The sequence below is a fragment of the Eumetopias jubatus genome, unplaced genomic scaffold (genome assembly GCF_037043125.1).
Source record: "Eumetopias jubatus isolate StellerSeaLion01/CBP00866 unplaced genomic scaffold, mEumJub1_p1.0 scaffold_5, whole genome shotgun sequence".
Classification (NCBI taxonomy): Eukaryota; Metazoa; Chordata; class Mammalia; order Carnivora; family Otariidae; genus Eumetopias; species Eumetopias jubatus.
Genome location: NW_028274811.1, coordinates 32424845 through 32437698, shown reverse-complemented (window position 1 = coordinate 32437698; position 12854 = coordinate 32424845).

Genomic DNA, 12854 nt, shown 5'->3' with positions numbered 1-12854 from the left:
ATGTGGCTGAAGACTGCTGCCATAATCAATGCCTGCATCTGGCTGTCACAGTGTGTTCATAAAAGAGGGTTATGAGAACTATAAAACCCTGCAGATTGGGTGGGTAATTGTCCTGTGGAGCTCTGCTAAAGGCAAAATTGCATTGACATCTCACATATTTTGCTTTCTTCTCTTCTAAACACACAAAATGGAGAAGGAGAGCTATCCTGAGGATTCAGGAAAAGGAAAGATGAGGTTTGTGTGAATATGTGCATGTGTGCTTTCAGAGAAGAGACAGGAAGTAATTGAGGCTAGAGAAAATACAGGGCCTTTGGGGAGAGAAGGACCAATGACCTGGTGACTACTGGATTCATAGATTAGTCAGGTAGGAGGCAGGATTTGTGTGGAAAGAAGGCCAACAATTATGAGTAAGGCTGAGTGGTGGGCCATGTTGTCATGTCATTGAAAATGTAGTAACCTTTTTTAGGTATAGGGCATTCAGTGTCCTACGGAGGAAAACCTAGATTATGATTTCTGCATTTCCTAGTTAAATTCTTCAGGGTCAACCTTCTTAGCCTCTAACCTTTTAAATTCTGAATTCATTTTGGTGAGTTGATTGACATGGTCTTTTACCTGTAATAGCACTACTTTTCTACTCTGTTTCTGTGTTATTCTTTTTTTTTCCTTCCACATTTTTATTTAATGTTTCTTATTCTGGCAAAGACAAAATTGTTAGGAATAATAACAAAAAAAGAAAAGGGAAAATTTCTAGGAAAAAAAAATGCAGCCAGATGAAAGACAAAGGATTAGGGTAGGTTCATTAGCTTTGAGTTTGACCTCATAATCGGATCTAGCCCTAAGGGACACTAGGTCCCCAAACTTCTTACGTGCCTTTCCCTCTCTCCTCTGTCTATAGTCTCCTTGCTTCTCTTCTTGAAGACTTTTGCCCTTGAGATTGATCCCTTTCCTCTCCTCCCTGGACAGGAACCATCAGTAGAGAAATGTTCAATCATATATTCAGTCAGTTAACCAGCATTTACTGAACATCTACCATTTGCCAGACCTGTGCAGGTGCTTCAGATAAAGTCAGAGCAATAGAGATCTCTGCCTACCCAAAGCTTACAACCTAATGGGGGGAAAAAGACAAATAGTGTAGGTATCCTTGGGCGGATGTCAGAGGACAGCTAACCTAGCTGGGGGAGTCAGGGAGAGTACTAGAGATGGCAGCACTCCCACTGGATGATCCTAAGAGCTTAGAGTTGAAGAGGGATGCCTCCTTCATCCCTGTACTCTACTCCTCCTGGTGCTTCTCTGTAATAGCTATTAAGATTAGAGTGGGGCCCTATAGTTGTCCTTGTTATTTCTCAAAAGCATAGTTGAATTGGCAAAGATATACAGAAGTTGGACTCTTCATACGCTTCTGGTGGGAATGTAAAATGGTGCACCTGCTTTGAAAAACAGTCTGGCAGTTCTTCAAATGATTAAACATAGAGTTACTTTATGATTCAGCAATTCCACTCCTAGGTATATACCCCAGAAAATGAAAATATATATCCATACAAAAACTTGTACACAGATTTTCATAGCAGCATTATTCATAATAGATAAAAGGTTGAAATAACCCAAATGTCCATTAACTGACAAATGGATAAATAAAATGTGGGATAGCCATACAGTGGAATATTATTTGGTCATAAAAGGAATGAATGCTACAACATGAATGAACCTTGAAAATGTTACATTAAGTTAAAGAAGCCAGACCATATATTGTTTGATTCCATTCATACAGAAGTCCAGAATAGGAAAATCTGTAGAGACAGAAAAAAGATTAAGGGCTGCTCAGGCCTGAAGGGGAGAGGGGAGAAAGATCAAGGTTCTAGGTTTCTTTTTGAGGTGATGATGAAATATTCTAAAACTGTGATGGTGGTACATATCTGCGAATATAATAAAAACCACTGAATTCTATACTTTAAATGGGTGAATTGTATGGTATGTGACTTCCATACCAAAAAAGCTATTAAAACAAGAATGAAAAACATATTAGGGGACCTGAAAGATATGCAGTTCTGATTAAAATTGTGGTTTTCATGGTTGTTGCCAATTTTAAGGTTTAAAAAGGACTTTTTATTCTGGGTCCTATGTCCCCTCGGGGCTCCTTCCTCAGTATACAGAGAAGTTAATGCATCTGAGTGGGCAGCATAAACAGATGCAAAGGAGTAGACTGTGCATTCCCAACCTTGCACTCCCTAACTTCCCTCCCTCATAATGATTTGGTTCAACATTTATGGTATACCTCCTGTGTACAAGACCTATGGACCTGAAAGAGACAGAGTCTCTTTATTCCTTGCAGTGGCAGAAGTTAAATCATTAATATAATGCTGTTTATATAAAGAAGTCTTTAGGAGATAGGCAGTGTGACAGAAAGAATCGTTGCAAGGCATCTTGGGATTCTGGACTTCTTCTGTAGAGAAACATCATAATGGCATCAGCTAGAGCAAGACCAATTCCCAGTCCTTCTTGATGTTGAGCAAGTTCCAAGGGTTGGCTCCCTCCTCACTTGCCTCCAATCACCTCTTCATTTGGTTTCTAGACTCAATTAGTCTATTTCCATACCCTTCATTTTCTCACCAACTCCACCCCCACAATGTCCAAATTGGCCCTCCAATGCTGAAACCATTTGCCAGAAATTCATTAAGCTGAACACATGGGAAATTACAGAGGAGATTTCACTTGTCACTTAGGCTCAAATATAGCAAGTAATTTTAAAAGGACAGTGGCAAGAGGCTATTTTTATCTTGCTTGTTTGTGCTGAGTTTTCTTATCTTGCTGTCTCTCAGTCTCTTCCTAGCCACCTCTCTTCTCCTTCTTTAAATTAAATGTTGGTCTTTTAAATCTTTTTCTCGGATTCTCTTATCTTGTTTTACAGAGTCTTCTCTTTCTGTCCTCATCAATACATCATATTGAGTATCTACCACATGGCAGGCCCTATGGTAGGCACTAGGAGAGGTGGAGTGATGAATAAGACAAACATGGTCCTTACCATTATGGAGATTACAGTCTGATGAGGCAGGTGGACATCAGGTGGAGTGAGTTCAGATTTGGTCACAGCAAAGACTTGAGGGAGTTATTTGCACTTTTATGATGTTAAGTGTACCCCCCAGTAAATGGGCATGTAAAAATCGCCAGAATCCCAGCATGCTTGTGGGGTTAGGGAATAAATCTAATATATCACAAGGAATGAAAAAAACCAAAGATCCAGGTTTCTGTGTGATACAGTCAAGCCCCTGGGTAGAGAAAACATGGATTTGGGAGTCAGATGTTGGTGAGATTCTAACCGCACCACCTTACATGTCAGCTATTTGACTTTAAGTGACCTCTGGACATCAGTACCTTCACCTATAAAATGGGAATTAGAATCTCTACATTTTAGGTTGTTGGGAAGATGGAATGAGATGTCTTATATAAGGGACCAGGCAGGTGCTCAACCTATGTTACTTTCTTTCTCATGACTTCCCTGTCCGCACTTTGAATCACACACTCGGAAAAAAGAAAAAAAAAAAAGAGCCCAGTCTCCCAGTTGGTGGGAAGTGGGGTTCCTCAAATAATATTCACTAATCATATGCCCAGAGAGATGGGTTATAACCATATGATTAGTATAAATTGCTCTATACATGCAACTTAGGACAGTCAAATCACTCCCTTCTTCTTTCGTAAAGGAAAGGCAGTAAAAAATGAAGTTATAGGGAGAAGACTGAAATGAGATGTAACATGGGCTGGGGCAGGCCTACCTGGAGGTCAAGAATAAACCTGCCGACCCCTTCCTCTCCCGCTTAGCTTAGGGAGTCTTCGAGGGAGGAACTGCAGCTCCTCTCCCTTTTTCCAAGCCAGGCGTGGTGGGGGAGGTGGATGCTGCCAGGAAGGCTATTGCTCCCGAGGAAAGGAAAAATGGCAGCTGCCATTTCAGGCACTTAATAAGTACACTAAATGGAGAAGCTGCTGATTTGGTTTACCTGATTCCTCCCTGATAAAGGAGAAATCTCTTCAATCAGAGGTTTCCTGAAGCTGAAAAGGAAGCCTTAGCTCCAACCGTGGAAATTGGCAGGGACAATGCTCAAAGGAGTAAGCTGGGCTCCGTGGGCAGCACCAGGACTCTTGGATTCCTCCTCCACCCTCCAGCCCTGGGAAATTTCAGGTTGCCTTTGTTCTGCAGAGTTCTTTTCAACACGGTTGAGTTTAGTTGTCCTTTTCTCCCTTCACCACCATTTTTCTTTCTTCTTCCTTTTCCTTGTTCTCACTTTCCCTCCCCCCCTCTTCCCTCCTCCCTTTTCTTTTTCTCCTCCTCCTCCCTCCTCCCGATCTCCGTTTCAGCTGTTGGATCTCATTGCCCACCCCACTGGGATTTCTGTTTCAGGAACTTAGAATTCCATCTTGATCTAAAGTAGCAATACCATCCTGACAACACAGGTGCTGCTCTGTGTGTATTTGTAAAGATCAAGACCAAGTTTAGGGGCGCCTGGGTGGCTCAGTTGGTTGGGCGACTGCCTTCGGCTCAGGTCATGATCCCGGAGTCCTGGGATCGAGTCCCACATCGGGCTCCCGGCTCGGCGGGGAGCCTGCTTCTCCCTCGGACCCCTTTCCCCTCTCGTGCTGTTTCTCTCTCTCTCAAATAAATAAATAAAATCTAAAAAAAAAAAAAAAGACCAAGTTTAGTCAGGTGCTTTAGGAAAAGACCTTTCCTGCGGGATTTTCAGAGCCTTTCATATGCTAATGTGTGAATGTCCAAAAGGAGTCATTGGATTACTGGAACCCAAATTTCCCAGATCTCTCTCTCTCTTTTTTTTAAATGTTTTATTTATTTATTCATGAGAGTCAGAGAAAGAGAGAGGCAGAGGCAGAGAGAGAAGCAGGCTCCCCGCCTAGCAGGGAGCCCGATGCGGGACTCAATCCCAGGACCCTGGGATCATGACCTGAGCCGAAGGCAGATGCTTAACCATCTGAACCACCCAGGCGCCCCCCCCCCCGATCTCTTTTTATCTCCCCCAACCCCAAAGAGTATATCCTGAGACACATGGCATGGCCTTTGGAAAACATTTCAGAAACATATATGTTAGATTTTTTAAAAATTTTGTAACATTCATTATTTGATTTCTACACCTACACTATAGGTAGGACAGGAGGTTATAATAATCTCACTTTACAGATGAGTAAAACTGAGGCTCAGAGAGTAATACATGCCTCTCTTATAGTAACGGAGCTAGCCAGCAAGCAACAAAGCTAGGTCTTGTTATTTATGGCTCTAGGCTCTCTCTGCACCGTCTTGCACTGTGTTTAAATATAATATACATGTGACATCATAACTTGGCATGTGATATATGATATGGCATCTAGGAGATATACATGCTGTAATTGATGAATTATGACAATTTCCCCCATTCAACTGAATATGTATCACACATCTGTTACGTGCATCACTAATCACTAGTCCAGGTGCTAGGGCTAGAGCAGTGACCAAAATAGACAAAAACACAAATTATTGCCTTCATGGAACTTACATTCAAGGGGAGAGATAGAAATTATAAGATAGGGCACCTGGGTGGCTCAGTCAGTTAAGCGTCTGCCTTCAGCTCAGGTCATATCTCAGGTCATGATCTCAGGTCCTGGGGTCGCACCCCATATGGAGCTCCCTGCTCAGCAGGGACTCTGCTTCTCCCTCTCCCTCTGCCACTCCCCCTGCTTGTGCTCTCTCTCTCTCATGCTCTCTCTCTCAAATAAATAAATAAAATCTTTTAAAAATTATAAGATAAATATATAAAATATATTTTATTTTATATGTTATATAATCATAAGGGCTAAGGATAAAAATAGGGAAAAGAATAGGTACGGGTAGGAGGTGCAGTTCAGGTGCGCATAGGATCAAGGAAAGCTACTTTGAAAAGTCTACATTGTGAATACAGACCTCAAGGAGATAAGGGAGTGACTGACTGTGCAGAGATTTAGGGGTAGCTGGGAAGGGGCTCCAGGAGAGAGAAAAGCAAATTCAATGGGCCAGAGTGAAGCAGGAGTGAGCCTTGGGTGAGGCTGACCTGGGAAGAGGGTGGGGTAGAAGGAGATGAGTTAAAGAGGGGGTAGGGTCCACATATTAGATCTTATAAGGAAATGAAGTGATATAATGCAGATGATATGCCATGATATTATAATAATAATACCATATGACAGATTTATTATGTTGCTGCATAACAAATTACCCCAAACTTTGAACATTTATCTCAGTTTCTGAGGGTAAGGAAATGGGAGTAATTCAGCCAAGCTGGCTCAGGGTCACTCATGAGTTTGCAGTCAGGCTTCCTGCCAGGGCTAGAGTCATCTGAAGGCTTCCCAAGGGGATCTGCTTGAGTCTCACTCATGTGGCTATTGACAGAAGACCTTAGTTTATACCACAGGAGCCTCTCCATAGGGCTGCTCGCAACATGGCCACTGGCTTCCTTCAGAGTGAGTGATGAGGGAGAGAGGCAGAGAGACAGAGGGAGGGAGAGAGGGACGTGAAGAAGGAAGCCACAGAGTCTTTTATAATCTAATCCTGGAAATTACACACCATTACTTCTGTCATATTCCATTGGCCACACAGATTTACCCTTGTTCTTTGTGGGAGGGGGACTATAAGTGGGTGACTTTCAGGAGATGGGGATCATTGTGGAATCACCTCAGGTTGACCTCCTCAGCTGGTTTGCAGGAATTTTCCTCAAGCTAACCCTTAGTTGAACAAATATCAAAAATAGGTGCCTGGCATTGGTGTGGCCCCTATACTGGAGCTCATAACCCTACCTGGGTTGAGGTCTGAAAAGGGACAACACAGCAGGAAGTTCAGAAACCCGCTGAGAATCTGAAGGTCTTATTTCAATTCAGCATGCGCATGCTTATTTCTCCAAAGCCCCACTTTCCCTAGGCCTGGCCTCATTATTTCATTCACCCAATTAATATAACCGGGAATAATCTTACTTAAACCTGCAAAGAAAAAAAAAAAGGTTTGAGGAGAGCTATGGAACTTCAAAGGCAGGCTGGGACCTCTCTGGGCAATTTAATCTGGAGACAACACTGGACTTTGATGAAGGGCAGAGCCAACCTACCCATCCCTCCAGAACCCTGAGGTACCTTCCTGTAAAAGAGAGGCATCCTGCCTTGTCTAAGGAGAATGACGACAGGGAACAGAGCATTTGCTCTGTCCCTGACGCCCAGTACTGGGTCTGTCCACAAAGACATGGCTCTTCTGAGCCCCAGGTGGGCCCCCTTCCCAACTCCTGCCCTGATTGGCCTTGGTTGTGCAGCCAGAGTCGGCCAGTTTCCTAAATTGAGCAGCAGATGGCATCACAGCCTCAGGAGCGAGCGGCTGAAGCTGCTGGCAAGAGCAGGGCATGATTAGCAACTCAGGCTCGTGCTTGGCATCTGGGGGCTCCTGGGGGTGGGGGCTGCTTCCCCAGCTCCCAGCTCAGAGGAGTTTGTGCTGTGCCTGCAGATTGGCATAGTGTTAGGCTGGTATCTCAGAGAGCAGAGCCTGGAGCCCCCAGTGAGGAACAGATGGTGAACACAGGGTCTTTTCTATGATCTTTTCTGAAAAAGATGAAAATCAGGGACTGCTGTTCCCAGAGCAACTGCATTTTTCCATCACTGCCTGTCCCTACTCATGAGGGTCACATGGAGTATATCCTGGCTTGGGGGCTGGCGGGTCCCTGGCAGAAGCCTCCTGGGCCAGATGGGGCCAGAGATAATTTGAGGGATCATCTAGGGAATCCCAAGAGGTCAAAACTGAATCCTTCCCAGCACTCCCCTCAGTGACCCAAATGAGAGGGGCAGGGCTCAATCCTACAGTCCTTCAAGTCTGCCTTTGTCTCCTTCCCTGTCCGTGTGTTTCTGACTCCTCTTCTTCCTATTCTGTGTTTACTTTTCCTCTCCTTCCTTTCTCCTCTGTTGTCCTTATCCATTTATGTCTTTCCCTCTGTCGATCTCCTTCTTTCTCGGTTCCAGGTAGAGAAAAAAGCCAGTTGCCAGACTTGCTGGATGTAGGCACTGGGCTGCAACACCATTGTCCACTCGGCTCCCTCCCTCCCATTTCCCGCCGCTGCTAGATGACTAGTCCCATGGAGACCTAGACAAAGGGAGGTCTAGAGGTCACCAAGAGAATATGTTCTCTTTCCACCGAGGCTGTAGTTTGTAGACAGGAAAGCCCTCAGGGGCTTCCCAGTAGGACTGAGATCCCCTGAACCTCCTGTTCACTAGGCACCCATATATGCCAATAGAATGTGAGCTCGAGGGCAGCTACCTTGTTCACTGCTGCATCCAAAGTATCTATTATATAGTAGCTATTCAACAAAAATGTGTTAAAAATAATGAGAATTAACAAATAAAAGAAGATGGATGGAAGGTGAATGCTGACCTCTGCATTAGGCACTGGAGTACATTCAAGGTGCCATGCTCATCCATCAGCAGAGAGGAACATGCAGGGAAGCAATCACCCATTATCCAGAATAGTAACCATGAGGCGGTGGTGGTAGAAACTACAGTGGGTGCCTAAGTCCACATTGTGGAGACAGGGAAGGCTTTGTTCACTCACCAATTCAACAGTTTTTCATGGAGAGCCTACCAGTACTAGACTCTGGGTTATGGCTGGGAAGAAGGTAGGCTCCTGGGTGGGTGTGGGAAACATATGAGCAAACAGATAGTAGTAACAGACTAGATAGATGCTGTCCTAGGGGAAATCTTGGGCAGTGGGGGCAGAAAGCAGAGGCATCTCGCTTCATCAGGGGGCGTTCTGGAAGGCTCTGTAGTGAAGTGAGTCCAAGCTGAGATCTGCCTGAAAGGTTAGTAGAAGTCACCTGGGGGAGAAGGAGGGAAGAGAGTTCCGGCCAAGGGAACATTATCCAGTCAAGAGAGAACAGGCAGTTTTCAAGGAACTGAGTGAAAGTGTCAGGAAATCTGGCTTGAATACCAGTAGGGTGGTGGGAAGGGCCCGGAGACATGAAGCAAGAGAAGTGGGTGGAGTAGGGTAGAAGAAGCACGCAAACCAGATTGAGTTATGAGTTTACCTTCAGGGCATGGGAAACCGTTTGAAAGTTTTAAGAAGGGAAGTGATAAGATCAAGGTTGGATTTTAGAGAGGTTACTCTGGGCGCAGTGTGGGCACTGGATGGCGTAGGGCCAGAGAAGCATCCTAAAGGCCAGTGAGGGAACAGTCCAGACAAGAGATGAGAGCCTGAGTGATGATGACATCCCTGGGGCTGGAGATCATGTTTGAGCCAAGCCTGAGGAAAAACTTGGGATAGGAAGGATGGTGGCATTCCAGAGAGAGAAAATGCACATAACAAAGATTTCAGGAATTTGGCATGTTTGAGGAAGCACATGGTTATATATTTGTAGCCTGTGAGAGGGCATAGGGGTAGGTGTGGGAGATGAGGTAGAGAGGAGCTAACCTTTGCTGAAGAGCCTTAGAAGCCCAGGGTCAGGCCAGACCCTTTTTGTTAGAGTTGGAGAGGACAGGGTGAGGAGGTAGAGCCTTTCTCTCTAGACACTCAAATTATCTGCAGAGCTTCCAGAGTGTCCCGCTCCATCCAGGCATTTGCAGAATAAATGTATCACCTAGAACCTGAAAGACAAGGACAAACCGTATATAAGGAGGTGAAGGAGGATGTGGGAACTGGAGTAAGCAAGTAGATCAGGACAGGGCTTGGGGAGAATGGGAGACACTTCCTGCCAAGCAGAGAGAGGAGGAAGGCTGGGCGAGAGAGGTCCCATCAGAACCTGGAAATCCCAGTTCCAGAATAGTCTGGTTCTGTACTCGCTCTCCCCAGTTCTACCTCCTGACCTCAAAGACCTCCTTATAGGCATCTCCCCCAAAGAAGACATTTCCCCCAAAGAAGAAATTTGCAAAAAGGTAGAGAGCAGGGACCAATTGGTGTAATGATTAAGAAATTGGGCTCTGCTTCTTCCTCAGTTTCCAACAGGGCGATCACTCACTGGAGTCATTTTCCTTACCTGAAGTGGGGACAATAACACCTACCTCATCAGTGCTGAAAGGTGGAAATGAGGTAATATAAACAGAAAACTAACACAGTGAAGGTTCTCAATAAATCTTTGGTGTTATTAAGATTCTGGTATGAGGCAAATGGGATGGGGTGGGGGGGCAGAGAGAAATAGGAAGGGATGTAAGTAAGGAGGGCTGAGTGAAAGGGGAGTGAGTTCCAATCTGTGCAGAATTCTTCAGTGGCTTCCATGGCCTGTGGGACGAAATCCTCCACCAAGGCTGATTCCTGCCGGCGTGACCTGCCTCATCTCCCGTGGCTCCCAACCTCACTTTATAGACTGAACAGGATCCTACCACCTGTGATTCCCAGAACAGAGCAAGTTCTTCAAGCCTTCCCATGAGCTATTGTGGAGAAAAAAATACGCCTCAAACCTGCCTTCATACCAAATATTAGGAAGCGTGAGCTACCTGGAACAGAAGTTGGGAAGGGACCCAGGATGTGTATATTGTGGGGAAGGGGTGGAGCACTAAGGGAGGGAGGAGCAGGGGAAAGTTAATATGGCTCAAATAAATGGCATTTGACCCAGTACTTAGGTGAGACAGAGGGGCAGGCAGGCCGATGTGCATGCTTCTCTTGGTGGTGAGGCCACGACTGGAGGAGAAGAGAGAAAGGGCAGAGGTTTAAGGGAGTCCCAGAATATGCCTGGGTTTCCACCTCCTCCTGTGTTTTCTCTCTTCTTCCTTCCTTTAGGGTCTAAATTCCTTAAGAGGGAATTGCAAGCCTGAGAGTGTTGACCTGGGACTGACTTACTCCTTTTAGGAGCTAAGACCCCAGGATACAAAGGTCCAGTTATAGTTCAGTGTGGGAAATGTGTTATGAAGACTTGTGCTAAGGCCTGTGGGGAGCCTGTGGGCTTTGCAGAGGCAGGGAATGGGCCTTGGCAAAGGAATAGACTATCAAATGGGAAAGGGTTTCTGGGAGGTGAGCACAGCATGAAGGTAAGCAGATTCTGCCTGGTTCCTGTGAGGATGAAACATATTCTTCACTTCTCCTTTCCTCCATCTCCGGAATTGAGCCCTATGCCTCCTCCCAGGCCACCTTTAGAATCATTGACTGTTAGAGCCGAGAGAAATCTTGGTGATCTTGTAGGTCATCCCAGTCTTTTGAATTTTATATTCCGGGAAACAAAGACCCAGAGGGAGGAAGAAACTTGTGTGAAGTCTCTTAGTGGATGAAGAACTCGGTCAAATTTCAGAGTTCCTGACTCATCTTTGCTTGCATTTCCTAGTTCTACATTGCCTCAGCGTCAACCACTTTGGCCCCCATCTTCCAGGGGCTGGGTTTGGTTTTGTTTTGTTTTTTTCTGGGTGAGAATAGAGAAGGGATTTTTACCTACCCCCGTGTTATCAAAAAATAATAATTACAACTATCCCTTATCAAACATTTACCATGTGTCAGGCACAGTTCTAGGTGCAAGGGACATACACTAAACAAAGTTTCTCCTTGCATGCAGCTCACATTCTAGGGTGGAGACAGAAGTTAAATAAACAAACATATCATGTGGTGTCACCTGATAGGTGCTATGAAGAAAATTGAGGTTAGAAAGGAGGGTTGAGTGTGACTAGAAGGAGGCTATTTTAGATAGTTTACTCTAAAACTCAGAGGCCTAAAACAGCAATAAATTATTGCCTCACAGTTTCTGAGGTGACCCTCAGAATTCAGAAGTGGCTTAGCTGGGTCATTCTGGCTCAGGGTCTTTCTTGATGTTGCGGTCAAAATGTCAGACAGGACTGCAGTTGCCTGAAACCTTGACTGGGGCTGGAGGATTCTCTTCCAGGATGGTTCACTCACATGGCTGTTGGCTGGACACCTCCGTTGCTTACCACATAGGTAGCCCTCCCCATAGGGCTGTTTGAGTATCCTCATGACATGGCAGCATGCACATGGTCTAAGAAAGAGAGCAAGGAGGAAGACACAATGCCTTTTTTTAAAAAAAACTTTTTATTTAGGAATAATTTTAGGTTTACAGACAAGTTACAAAAATAGTACAAAGAGTTCCTTACATATTTCACTTGGCTTCCTCTAACATTGATATCTTATATAACCATGGTACATTTCTCAAAGTCAAGAGATTAACACTGAGACACTACTATTAGCTAAACTACAGACTTTATTCAGATTTCCCCAGTTTTTCCATTAATGTCTTTTCTGTTCCATGATCCAGTCCCGGAGATCACATTGTGTTTAGTCATCATGTTTCCTTAGTCTTCTTTGATCGACAGTAGTTTCCTACTCTTTCTTTGTTTTTCATAATCTTTTTTTTAAAGTTTTTATTGTAATTCTAGTTAGTTAACATATAGTGTAATCTTAGTCTCAGGTGTACAGTGATTCAACAATTCCATACATCACCAGGTGCTCATCACGACAAGTGCACTCCTTAATCCCCCCATCACCTATTTCACCCATCCCCCCACCCACCTCCCCTCTGGTAACCATCAATTTGTTCTCTAGAATTAAGAGTCTGGGGGAGCCTGGGTGGCTCAGTCTGTTAAGTGTCTGCTTTTGGCTCAGGTCATGATCCTAGGGTCCGGGGATTGAGTCCTCCATCGGGATCCTTGCTCAGCGAGGAGTCTGCTTCTCTCTCTCCCAGTGCCTGCCACTCCCCCTGCTTGTGCTCTCTCTCTGTCAAATAAATAGATAAAACCTTAAAAAAAATGGAATTAAGAATCTGTTTTTTTTGGTTTGTGTCTCTCTCCCTCTTTTTTCCCCCTTCGCTTATTTTGTTTCTTAAATTCCACATTCAAGTGAAATGTGGGAATACCCATTCGTATGGTATTTGTCTTTCTCTGATGGACTTACTTTG